This window comes from Elephas maximus, chromosome 3 (assembly GCF_024166365.1).
Source record: "Elephas maximus indicus isolate mEleMax1 chromosome 3, mEleMax1 primary haplotype, whole genome shotgun sequence".
Classification (NCBI taxonomy): Eukaryota; Metazoa; Chordata; class Mammalia; order Proboscidea; family Elephantidae; genus Elephas; species Elephas maximus.
The window spans coordinates 133896205-133908298 of NC_064821.1; the positions used below are offsets into that span (position 1 = coordinate 133896205).

A 12094-nucleotide genomic window follows, 5' to 3' on the forward strand; every position below is an offset into this window, starting at 1 on the left:
CACGAGGTACCCTTGAGGTCAGTTGATACCACAAGGTGATATAGAGACGTCCAAGGTGGGGTCTCTGTCCTGACCACCATGAAGTAATCATTGTGAAGTAAATACCTCAGGCCAGTTCGAACCTGTGTCACCTCTCCAGCATAACCTGTGAAGACTGGAGTCCTTGTTGAAATTCCAAGAATCCAAACGTCACTCCTCAGGAGCCAAGAACAGAGGCCAAAAAAGCTAAACTCTTTGTCATACATATACCCAGAGCCCAGTGCCATCGAGTCGACATATACCACGTGGAAAAGGGATCAGAGCTGTTCTAGGGGTCCTCAAGAGAAAGAACCAGGAACAGGTAACTGTAGATAATTTTCAGCTTAAGGTAAAGAAGCTGTTTGTAATTATTCCCAGTTGCTGTTGAGTTGATTCTGACTCATGGCAACCCCATGAGTGTGAGTGGAACTGTACTCCATAGCGTTTTCAGTAGCTGATTTTTTGGAAGTAGATTGCCAGGGCTTTCTTCTTAGATGCCTCTGGGTAGACTCGAACCTCCAGTGTTTCAGCTAGCAGGTGAGCACGTTAACCATTAGCACCACCCAGAGACTTCTTGTAATCATTAGTTTGTTTAATCTGGGCTTAGTGGAATGGTGAGCTTGTTATACTGGAAGATTCAAGCAGAGGCTTGAGGCCACCTGCTAGCAGGGGAAGATGAGTATATGGTGGCTCTTTGGGAAATGCTACTCAAAAGGCCTGCTAAGGGTGGCCCATAGAAATTCAGGAGGAGATCCTGGTCCATGCTGCTGACTCTTCGTAGAAGAGTCTTAGGCTCTGCCACCCTGTTTTCTCCATGCTGACTGTTTTCTCCATCCCAGTGAAAGGGACTTGGTACCTCATTCAAATTACCTTCTACCAGAATAGTTACTATGGTTGCTGAAAATAGCCTTGGGATGCTGTGTACCTGCTTCTGAACTGAAGGATTGCTTGCTCAAAGGCAGTGATTGATGGGGTTTGCTGTAAGGCCAGCAGAGGCAATCCTCTCAGGCACTGAACCAGCTCAGACCTTGCTATTCCCTGCTAGAAAAGTGAGACTGTAGAGTGTAGCTATTAGGATCGTGGACTTGAGGTCTACATGGCCTAGGTTCAAATCCTAGCTCAGTGCTTTCCTATCTGTGTGATACCTGAGCAAGTGATTTAACCTCTCAAGTTAATTAAGTCTGATTAGTTTATCTGACTCCTGACTTAGGGAGCGTATGTGTCTGGCTGTGGAAACATGTGGAGCTTGTCGAAGCCTGACAGTTCTTTTAGGCCAGCTATTATACCATATCTTTGTTTATAAATTAGACAGGAAAATAATGGAGCCTGCCTCATAGTTTCCTGAGAGAATTAAATGAATAAAAGGATGTTACATATTTTGAACAGAGCCCATTGTTACACATTTTACATACCACTTATAATCTACCTACCCCCAGGCAGACACCTCTATTAAGATGTTTATTCTAACCAGCCTCTAAAATGATTTCAATACATGAAAATGCCACCTAGATTCAAACCTGAGGTGTCATGCCACCAAGCTGCAAACAATTTTTTTTTTAAATAAATTACTTCTTACAAGAAAAAGGACCTAAATATTCAAGTTCTGATGAAAAATAACTGCTAAGGCAAGCACCCATGCTAAGTTCTAAAGCAGTAAGTAGTTCTCAAAGTGCAGTCCCTAGACTTGCAGCATCTCCTGGAGCCTTTTAAAAATGTAAACTTCCTGGTCCCACTCTGGACCTATTAAATCAGGCTGTTTTTGGGGCCCAGAAATCTTTCTTTTAACAAGCCCCCCTCCTCAAGGTGATTTCTAATGCATGCTAATGATTGAGAGTTCTAATTCAGTAGGTCTCAGTCCCTGGATGGTGCAAAGAGTTCAAGCTCTCTGCTGCTAAAGGAAAGGTTGTAGGTTTGAGTACATCCAGTGGTGACTTGGAAGAAAGGCCTGGTGATCTACTTTAGAAAAATCAGCCACTGAAAACGCTATGGAGCACAGTTTCACTTTGACACACATGGGGTTGCCATGAGTCAGAGTCGACGCCACAGCAACGGGTTTACTGTGGTTATGGCCGAAGAATGTGCGCTGCTAACAAGTTCCCAGGTGATGCTGTGCTGATACTGCAGGCTAGAGAGCACACTCTGAGAACCACCACTCTGCTGGCTCTCCGCCTCTTGGAGGGAAGCTAAGACTAACACACATGAACTATTAGAGATCAGTTAAGCCTTTTAAATCTAGTGGTGTTGCCTGGGTACAGCAGGAGAATAGAGAAAGCAAAGATGATTGGGACTAGAGTGGGATCAGGAGGCTTAGTGGAGAGGTAGCTTCATAAACAGAGACACAAAAGCAGGACAAATGGTGACCATCCAGCTGGAGAGAAGGGCAACCAGGGAGGAAAGATTGACGAATCTTGAGGCCAGGTCACAGAGGTATGTGAAAGTCGGGCAGCAGAATTTGGAGTCCCTGCTGGCTCTGGAGCAAGATGACAAGTGTCCACAGGCTGTTAGAAAAATTCATCTAGGTGGATTTAAGAGGAAGAAACTAACATGGAAGCTGCAGCTGAAAAGTTCTGGGCAGCAAGTGTGGCTACAAGAGCATGCACAGACGTTGTGGTCAGCCAGGGTTGATGCCGCCTTCACGACTTGCAGCAACTGGCGTCTTGGACACCTCGACTTCTGTACCTTAGATTTATTTTCTGTGAAGGAGGTTGAGAATTATCCCTGCCGTACATGGCCTTTGCTACGACCTAAGAAAAAGGATTTGAATACATGTGATAGCATGATGAAAAGTTCAAAAACAAACAGAAGCCTCTTAAAGTTTTTGAAAAAATGGTGGCACCAAGATGAGAAAACAAATCCTGATTCTCTATCAGAAACAATGTTTCCAATTAAGCTTTTAAAATCCACTAGCAGTCAAAATATCAATTTATTTTTATTTCTAGTGAGCTAAAGTATTGTCCCCTGGGAAAGATGGAGCCTCAGAAGACAGGCCTGGCTGTGGAACTGTTCTACTCCGCACACGTTAGCATGATTTCCTGAAATGTGTTATTCTTCTTAGATTAAATTTTGTGAGTTTTTTTATTCAATTTAATTTTATATGTTTTGAATGTTTTCTGTTATTGAAAAAGGAATGGCGTATAAAACAGAATACAGAATTGATAGTGGTGAGCCAAGAGGAAAAATGAAAGTAAGTTCTTACAAAACTGTAGCTCTCAGCAAGTAACTGATATTTACCCAATGGCATTTGCATAAGCTCTAACTACTTATACAGTTATTGGGAAAGACTAAAATTCCATTTCAGACCGGGCTTCCCAAACCCTGAATAAGTCACTATCTGCGGATGAGTTGACAAAGAAACCTCTTCTACACCCACATAGCCCCTTGATACATTTTAAGTGAAGAAAACAAAGGGACAAAGGGGTTATATACCTCTGACAGAAGGGGTCTTTGTGTTGGGATGCATAGGAAAAGAGCAAGAGGAGGAAGAGGGAGGCACCTCTTGACACAGTCTGGGCTCAGGGTGCATGACTGTCTTATAGTCAGTCTCAACAGTGCTGAAGGAAGAGCCCTCCCTCTTGGTACGTAAGCCTTCAAGCAATTATGTACTTAATCAGACACCTTATTAGTAAGCACTAGGATAGGGGACCCACTTCCCCTAGGGCACAGTCTTTCAGTACAATTTCAGGGTAAGGGCCATGCAGGTGGTCAGGGTGGAAGAGGACTGCTTTTGCTGCCTCACATAGTTCTTAAGAGATAAGTTCCATCATTTATTAGAGGGACACTGTATTAGTATTTTCAGTTATACCTGTTTTCACAAATTTAAATTCTAAGTGGTTGCATAGTGTATATTAACACCTTATCAGGCATGAAGAGGAAAAGATCTGATTTTCCTGTCCCTTTTTGATTAGGATATGATGACTACATCAACATAGACCTTGTAACGGGTGTTCCCTGGTATGGTTACTATTATACTTGCCTGAAACTATGGTAAGAACAGATCATGTGATATGTAATATTTTTCTCTTTCTATTGTTATATTTTTTAAAGCCTTTTTTTTGTTTTATTAGAAAAATATAAGCTTCATTTAGAATTTCTGAAATATAGCTTGAGACTAAAAAGTAGACAATTTATTTTAAATTATTCAGTTCCATGAAGGCTTCTGAATACTTTTTTTTTTTCCTTTAATAATGAAATTCAATTTGAATTTTATTCTGTGTAGTCAGGCTATCTATTTATAAGATAGAGTTATTTCAACAAGTAGTTATTGATCATATTTTAGGATTTAGCTCTTTAGATTTGCTGAATTGATAACCTACAACTGGAACATTTTTTACACTTCTAGGATCATGTTTGTGCCACTGCAAAAGCCCCTTTCCGGAGGGATTTTTGTCATGGCATTACAAGACCTTTGGTGCCACATAAAATGATCATCAAGTTTTTAAATAGAGCTACTTCTGGAATGCAGTGGAATGAAGATCAGCAGGCTCCTTATTATAACTATACAGTAAAACTTTTCACAAGTAATAAACATTTATTCTGTTAGTTTTCTTAACTGGATATTTTCATAATTAGATAGCTGGTATTAAGGATTTTTATCAGTTTTCTTTTATAGCATAACATACAGACTGCTTTTTACAGGAATAAACTTATTTTTGAATCTGTGTAATAAGGAATTTTAGTTCCCTAGGGAGACCTGGTGGTGCAGTGGTTAAAAGCTACGGTGAGCTACGGCTGCTAACCAAAAGGTTGGCAGTTCGAATCTACTAACCGATCCTTGGGAGCCCTATGGGGCAGTTCTACTCTGGCCTATAGGGTCGCTATGGCTATGAGTCGGAATCGACTTTATGGCAACAGGTTGCTTTTTTTTTTTTTCGGGGGGGAACAATTCAAATTATGCTAATGGTGGAACTGTTGTGCTTGTGCCACTTGTTATTTTTTTAGATGATGCTATAAAACGTGCATATCACAAACAAGATTTCCTTTAACAGTTGACAATTATGATGACTGTTGACTTTTCAAAGGGCTTTGGTCTAAAATAGGTTTCTAGCTCTGGAAGCCTCCATTTCAAAGTAGCCTACAGATTCTAATGAGGCTTTTCTGTGGGGAGGAATGAGGCTGAGAATGGAAGATGCCTCTTTATGGACTTTACAATGGAAAATAATGGCATCATTTCAAGTTTAGTAATTCAAAAGATGTGCTATTGAAAGGACAAATTTTAAATAATGCTGAGAATTAAAGACAAAAATATTATAAAAGAAACCTGAAGAAATACAGTAATAGAGTAGGCATTCTGTCAGTTGTTTGATAAAGAGGAATTCCTATACTAAAGAGGCCAAGAAAAGTTATAATTTTCATAATTTATCTTTAGTATAATAAAGTCTTTTTCATGTCTCAAAAATCTAAGTACAGTCATTGAGTTTACTTTCAATTAGGTTACTTTAGAAAGTGCCCTAAAATGATGTAAGCTCACTGCTACAAGGGTTTATGTTCCTAACGAATAGTCTGGTTGTTGTTGTGTGCTGACGGGTTGATTCTGACTCATAGCTAGCTAATAGAACAGGATAAAACTGCCTGTAGGGTTTCCTAGGCTGTAGTCTTTAAGGGAGCAGATCGCCAGGTCTTCTCTCCTGCAGAGCCATTAGTGGGTTGGAACTACCCACCTTCCTGTTAGCAACAGAGGGCTTAACCATTGCACCACCAGGGCTCCTTATAAATAGTTTGATACCCATTTATAAAATATAATTTAAAATACCATATTTAACAAATTGATATACATGTATATGCCTGTATATCAATTATATAGAAAGCTTTAGTGTAGATCTTTCTAAACTTTGGAGTCTAAAGTATATACTTATTCGTTAGAGTGTATGGTAATCTTGTCTTTGCCAAACAGTATTTCACAGAACTCTGTTACTATTACACACACACACACACCCAAACACACACTTATTCCATGGCCAAACATATTTGGAAAACATGGTCTTGGAGATTTAAAATATTATATTAAAGGATCTGAGAAGTTCTACAGCATACGTTTGGTTGTTGTTAGGTGCTGTGGAGTCAGTTCTGACTCATAGAAACCTTACCCACAACAGGGTGAAACACTGCCCAGTCCTTTACCATCCTCACAATAGTTGCTATATTTGAGCCTGTTGTTGCAGCGACTGTGTTGATCCATCACATCGAGGGTCTTCCTCTTTTTCTTGACCCTCTACTTTGCCAAGCATGATGTCCTTCTCCAGAGACTGGTCCCCCCTGATAACATGTACCAAAATACGTAAGAAGTCTTGCCACCCTCCGTTCTAAGGAGCATTCTGGTTGTACTTCTTCCAAGACATTTGTTCGTTCCCCTGGCAGTCCATGGTATATTCAATATTCTTTGCCAACACCATAATTCAAATGTATCAGTTCTTCTTCAGTCTTCCTTATTCATTGTCCAGATTTTGCATGCATATGAGACAAATGAAAATGCCATGGCTTGGATCAGGAGGAACTTCGTCCTCAAAGTAATATCTTTGTATTTTTAGCTAAATTTTTGGTGAAAGTTTACACAATAGGTTCCCATTTCACAATTTCCACAAAAATTGTTCATTGACATTAGTTACATTCATCACAGTTTGTCCACCTTCTCTTTAATTGTGTCTACAGCCATCCACATGTGCACAAACACTCGTTTTTACTTTAGTTGTGCTGTGCTGTCTACATGCACGTTCAGTGCTGCTTTTCCCATCATCAAAAATAACTAGTCTCTACAGCCCAAAGTATACTTTCCCCTTACCCCATTTTCTCCCTGGTAACCACCAATGAACATTGGTCTCTCTATATTTATCTGCTCTTGTCTTCTTGTAGAATAGGGATCATACAATATTTGTCCTTATATGCTTGACTTATTTCACTTAGCATTATGCCCTCCAGGCCCATCAATGTTATAATTGTTCTTTATAGTTGCTTAGTATTCCATTGTATGTATGTACAACATTGCTTATCCACTCATTCACTGACGGGCACTTTGGTGGTTTCCATTTTTCTGCGATTGTAAATAAAGCTATAATGAACATAGGGATGTATATGTTTGTGTTAGTGCTTTTAGGTCTCTAGGGTATATCCCCCAGAAGTGGGATTACTGGATCATAAGGTAGTTCCTATTTCTAGTTTTATCAGGAAGTATCATACCGCTTTCCATAGTGGTTGTACCATTTTCCAGTCCACCAGCAATGGATAAGGATTCCAATCTCCCTACATCCTCAACAAAAAACAACATTTGTTGGTACCTGTTTTTTTAATCAGTGCCATTTTTGTTGGAGTGAGATGATACCTCATTGTGCTTTTGATTTACACCTCCTGCTTGCATGCCCTCTTGGGTGAAGATTCTGTTCATGTCCTTTGCCCATTTTATAATCGGGTTGTGTTCTTTTTGCTGTTTAGTTGTTGTTTTTCATAAATTTTGGAGATTAGACCCTTATCTGATATGTCATTTCTGAAGATTTTTTCCCAAGCTATAGGTTAGCTTTTTATGTTTTTGATAATATCTTTTCACGAGCGTAATTTTTTAATTTTTGTGAGATCCCATTTATCAATTTTGTCTTTTTGCATTTGTGCATTTGTTGTAATGTTTGTTATCCTATTTTTACAAAAGATTAGGACCCATAATTTTCTCCCTATGTTTTCTTCCAGGAACTAGATCTTCGATCCATTTCAAGTTACTTTTTGTGATTGGTCTTAGGTATGGGTCCTGTTTCAAATTTCAGGCGGATATCCAGTTTTGCCAGCACCTTTCATTAAAGAGACTGTCTCTGCACCACTGAACGGACTTTGACCCCTTGCAGAAAATCGGTAGTCCATAGATGCTTGAGTTTAGTTCTGAGTTCTCAGTTCTATTCCATTGATTTATGTGTCTATCGTTGAACAAATACCAGGCTGTTTTGATTACTGTGGCTGTATAATATATTTTGATATCAGGGAGTGTGAGACCTCCTGCTTTGTTCTTTCTCTTCAGTATTGCTTTGGCTATTCAGGGTTCCTTTCCTTTCCATATGAAGTTGGTCATTAGTTTTTCCATTTTAGTAAAGAATGCTGTTGAGATTTGTATCAGGATTGCATTGTATCTGTAGATCACTTTAGATAGTATTGACATTTTCACCATATTAAGTCTTCCAATCCATGAGTATGGTACATCTTTCCATTTTTGTAGGTCTCTTTTAGTTTCTTGTAGTAGTGTTTTATAATTCTCATTGTATAAGTCTTTTATGTCCCTGCTTAGGTTAATTCCTAGGTATTTTATCAGTTTGGGGGTTATTATAAATGGTATTGTTTTCTTGATTTCTTTTTCAGAGTAGTCATTGTTACTGTAAAGGAACCCAACTGATTTTTGTGTGTTGATCTTGTACCCTGCAATGTTGCTAAATTTTTCTATTTGTTCCAGCAGTTTTTTTCTGTGGGATCTTTAGGGTCTTCTATGTACATCTGCGAATAGGGATAATTTTGCTTCTTCCTTTCCAATTTTGATACTTTTTATTTCACTTTCTTGTGCATATTACTTTAAGACTTCAGTACAGTGTTTAAGAGTGGAGATAATGGGTGTCCTTGTCTCATTCCTGTTCTCAAAGAGAAGGCTCTCAGCATTTCTCCATTGAGTATAATGTTAGCTGTCGGTTTTGCCCTTAATTATGTTGAGGAATTTCTCTCCTCTTCCTATTTTGATGAGAGTTTTTTATCAAGAAATGATAAAATGATTTTATTGAATGCTTTTTCTGCATCAATTAGTATGATCAAATAGCTCTTTTCCTTTGTTTCATTTATGTGGTGGATTACACTGATTGATTTTCTGATGTTGAACCACCTTTGTAATCCTAGTATGAATTCCACTTGATCATGGTGTATGATTTTTTTGATATATTGCTGATGCCTTTTGGCTAGAATTTTGTTGAAAATTTTTGCATCTATGTTCATAAGGCATATTGGTCTGTAATTTTCTTTTTTGTGTGATTTCTTTGCCTCATTTAGATATCAGGGTTTTGCTGGCTTCATAGAAAGAGTTAGGTAGTGTTCCTTCTTCTTCTATGTTCTTGAAGAGGTTGAATAGTATTGGTGTCAATTTTTGTGACCTAGCATATGGTCTATTCTGGAGAACCATACATGTACACTGGAGAAGAATGTGTATTGTTTTGATGTTGGATGGAGTGTTCTGCATATAGCCAATTGGCTTACAGTTTTATTTAAGCTTTCAATGTCCTTAGTGATTTTCTTTGTAGGTGTTCTGTCTATAATTGAAAGTGATTCATTGAAGTCCCCTAATATTATCATGGAGTCATCTATGTCTCCTTTCATATTAGTCAGCATTTGTTTCATGTATTTTGGTACATTGCTGTTAGGTGCGTGTATACAATTGTTATGTGTTCTTGCTGAATTAACCCTTTTAATGTTAGGTGATGTCCTTCTTTATCTCTTGTAATAGATTTTGATATAAAGTCTATTTTATCTGACATCATTATGACCACCCCTGCTCTTTTTTGTTTGCTGGTTGCATGGAATATTTTTCTCCATCCTTTTATTGTCAGTCTTGTGTCCTTGTGTCTACGGTGTATTTCTTGTAGACAGCAAAAGGATGGATCATGATTTTTTTTATCCAATCTGCCACTCTCTGCCTTTTGTATGGGCATTTAGACCATTTATATTTAAGGTTATTACTGAAAACTAAGTGTCTACCTCACTCATTTTGCTATTTGTCCTTTGAGTGTTTCATATCGTCTTTGTTTTATTATTCTGATTTTTCTGTTTTAGTTTGTACTTGGATACTTTCTTGTGATGATGCTTTTTGTTAACTTCTTCTGAATGTTTCTTCTTGGTGATTTCTTAGTTTTTTACCACATGTTATGGATTGAATTGTGTCCCCCCAAAATGTGTGTCGATGTGGCTAGGCCATGATTCCCAGTGTGGTTGCCCTGCATTTTGTGAGCTGATGTGTTTATCCTATGTGTTGTAAATTCTAACCTCTATGATTTTAATAAGTCAGGATTAGAGGCACTTATGTTAATAAGACAGGACAAAATATACAGGATTAGGTTGTGTCTTGAATCAGTCTTTTTTGAGATATAAAAGAGAGAAGTGAGCAGAAAGGAGGGGGACCTCATTACCATCAAGCAAGAAGAGCTAGGAGCAGAGCATATCCTTTGGATCCAGGGTCCCTGTGCTGAGAAGCTCCTAGACCAGGGAAAGATTGATAACAAGGATCTTCCCCCAGAGCCGAGAGACAGCCTTCCCCTGGAGCTTCACCCTGAATCCAGACTTCTAGCCTCCTAAACTGTGAGAGAGTAAGTGTTTGTTTGTTAAAGCCATCCACTTGTGGTATTTCTGTTATACCAGCAATAGATAACTAAGACACCATATGTGTTACATTACTCAACTTACAATTACTATATATTATACTAGTATAAACATGTGAACAACAGTTAACATACAACCTTAACATGATAAATCTATTCCTGAAAGCTCTTCCCTCCTCCATTTCTGTTGGTAATGGCTAGTGACTGTGAGCATCTTTTCATGCATTTGTTGGCTGCTTGAATGTCCTCTTTGGTGAAGTGTCTTTTTATGTCCTTTGCCCATTTTTTAGTTAGATTTTTTGTCTTTTGGTCCTGAGTTGGAGTTTTCTATATATTTTAGAGATTAGTCCCTTATCTCATATGTCATTCCCAATGTTTTTATCCTAATCTGTAAGTTCTCTTTTTACTCTTTGGATACAGTCTTTTGATGAATGTAAGTATTTAATTCTTAGGAGATTCCAGTTATCTAATTTGTCTTCTCTTGTTTGTGCATTTGTAGTTGTGTTTGATAATCTTTTTCTTTAAAAAATTAGGTCTCATAGTTTTGTCCCTGTGTTATCTATCAGGAACTTTATAGTTTTAGTTTTAACATTTAGATCTTTGAGCTATTTTGAATTAGTTTTGTGTATGGTGTAAAGTATGGATCCTGTTTCATTTTTCTACAAATGAATATCCAGTTTTGCCAGCACCATTTGTTAAAGAGACTATTTCTTCCCCATTGAATGGACTTTGATCCCTTGTCAAAAATCAACTGCCCAACTGTTTACAATAGCAAAAAGCTAGAAGCAACCAAGGTGTCCATCAACGGATGAATGGATAAATAAATTATAGTATATTCACACAATGGAATACTATGCATCGATAAAGAACAGTGACGAATCTGTGAAACATTTCATAACATGGAGGAATCTGGAAGGCATTATGCTGAGTGAAATTAGTCAGATGCAAAAGGACAAATATTATATAAGATCTTGAGAAATAGTTTAAACTGAGAAGAACACATTCTTTTGTGGTTACGAGGGGGGGAGGGAGGGTTATTTACTGATTAGACAGTAGGTAAGAACTACTTTAGGTGAAGGGAAGGACAGCACTCAATACAGGGGAGGTCAGCACAACTGGACTGGACCAAAAGCAAAGAAGTTTCCTGAATAAACTGAATGCTTCAAAGGTCAACAGAGCAGGGGCGGGGGTTTGGGGACTATGGCTTCAGGGGACATCTAAGCCAATTGGCAAAATAAATTCTATTAAGAAAACATTCTGCATCCCACTTTGAAGAGTGGCGTCTGGGGTCTTAAATGCTAGCAAGCAGCCATCTAAGATGCATCAATGAGTCTCAACCCACCTGGATCAAAGGAGAATGAAGAACACCAAGGTCACAAGGTAATTATGAGCCCAAGAGACAGAAAGGGCTACATGAACTAGAGACTACATCATCCTGAGACCAGAAGAGCTAGATGGTGCCCAGCCACAACCGATGACTGCCCTGACAGGGAGCACAACAGAGAACCCCTGAGGGAGCAGGAGAGCAGTGGGATGCAGACCCCACATTCTCATAAAAAGACCAGACTTAATGGTCTGACTAAGACTGGAAGAATCCCCGGCAGTCATGGTCCCCAAACCTTCTGTTGGCCTAGGACAGGAACCATTCCTGAAGCCAATTCATCAGACATGGATTGGACTGGACGATGGGCTGGAGAGAGATGCTGATGAGGAGTGAGCTACTTGTATCAGATGGACACTTAAGACTATGTTGGCAT

The 12094-nt window shown here is 38.7% G+C and overlaps 1 protein-coding gene across 1 annotated transcript in view; it reads left to right on the top strand.

The window, feature by feature from the left end:
* The window catches only part of SPATA1 (spermatogenesis associated 1), a 161093-nt gene that overhangs the window by 118875 nt on the left and 30124 nt on the right, over positions 1–12094 (top strand). The gene's annotated exons all lie outside the window — the stretch shown is intronic.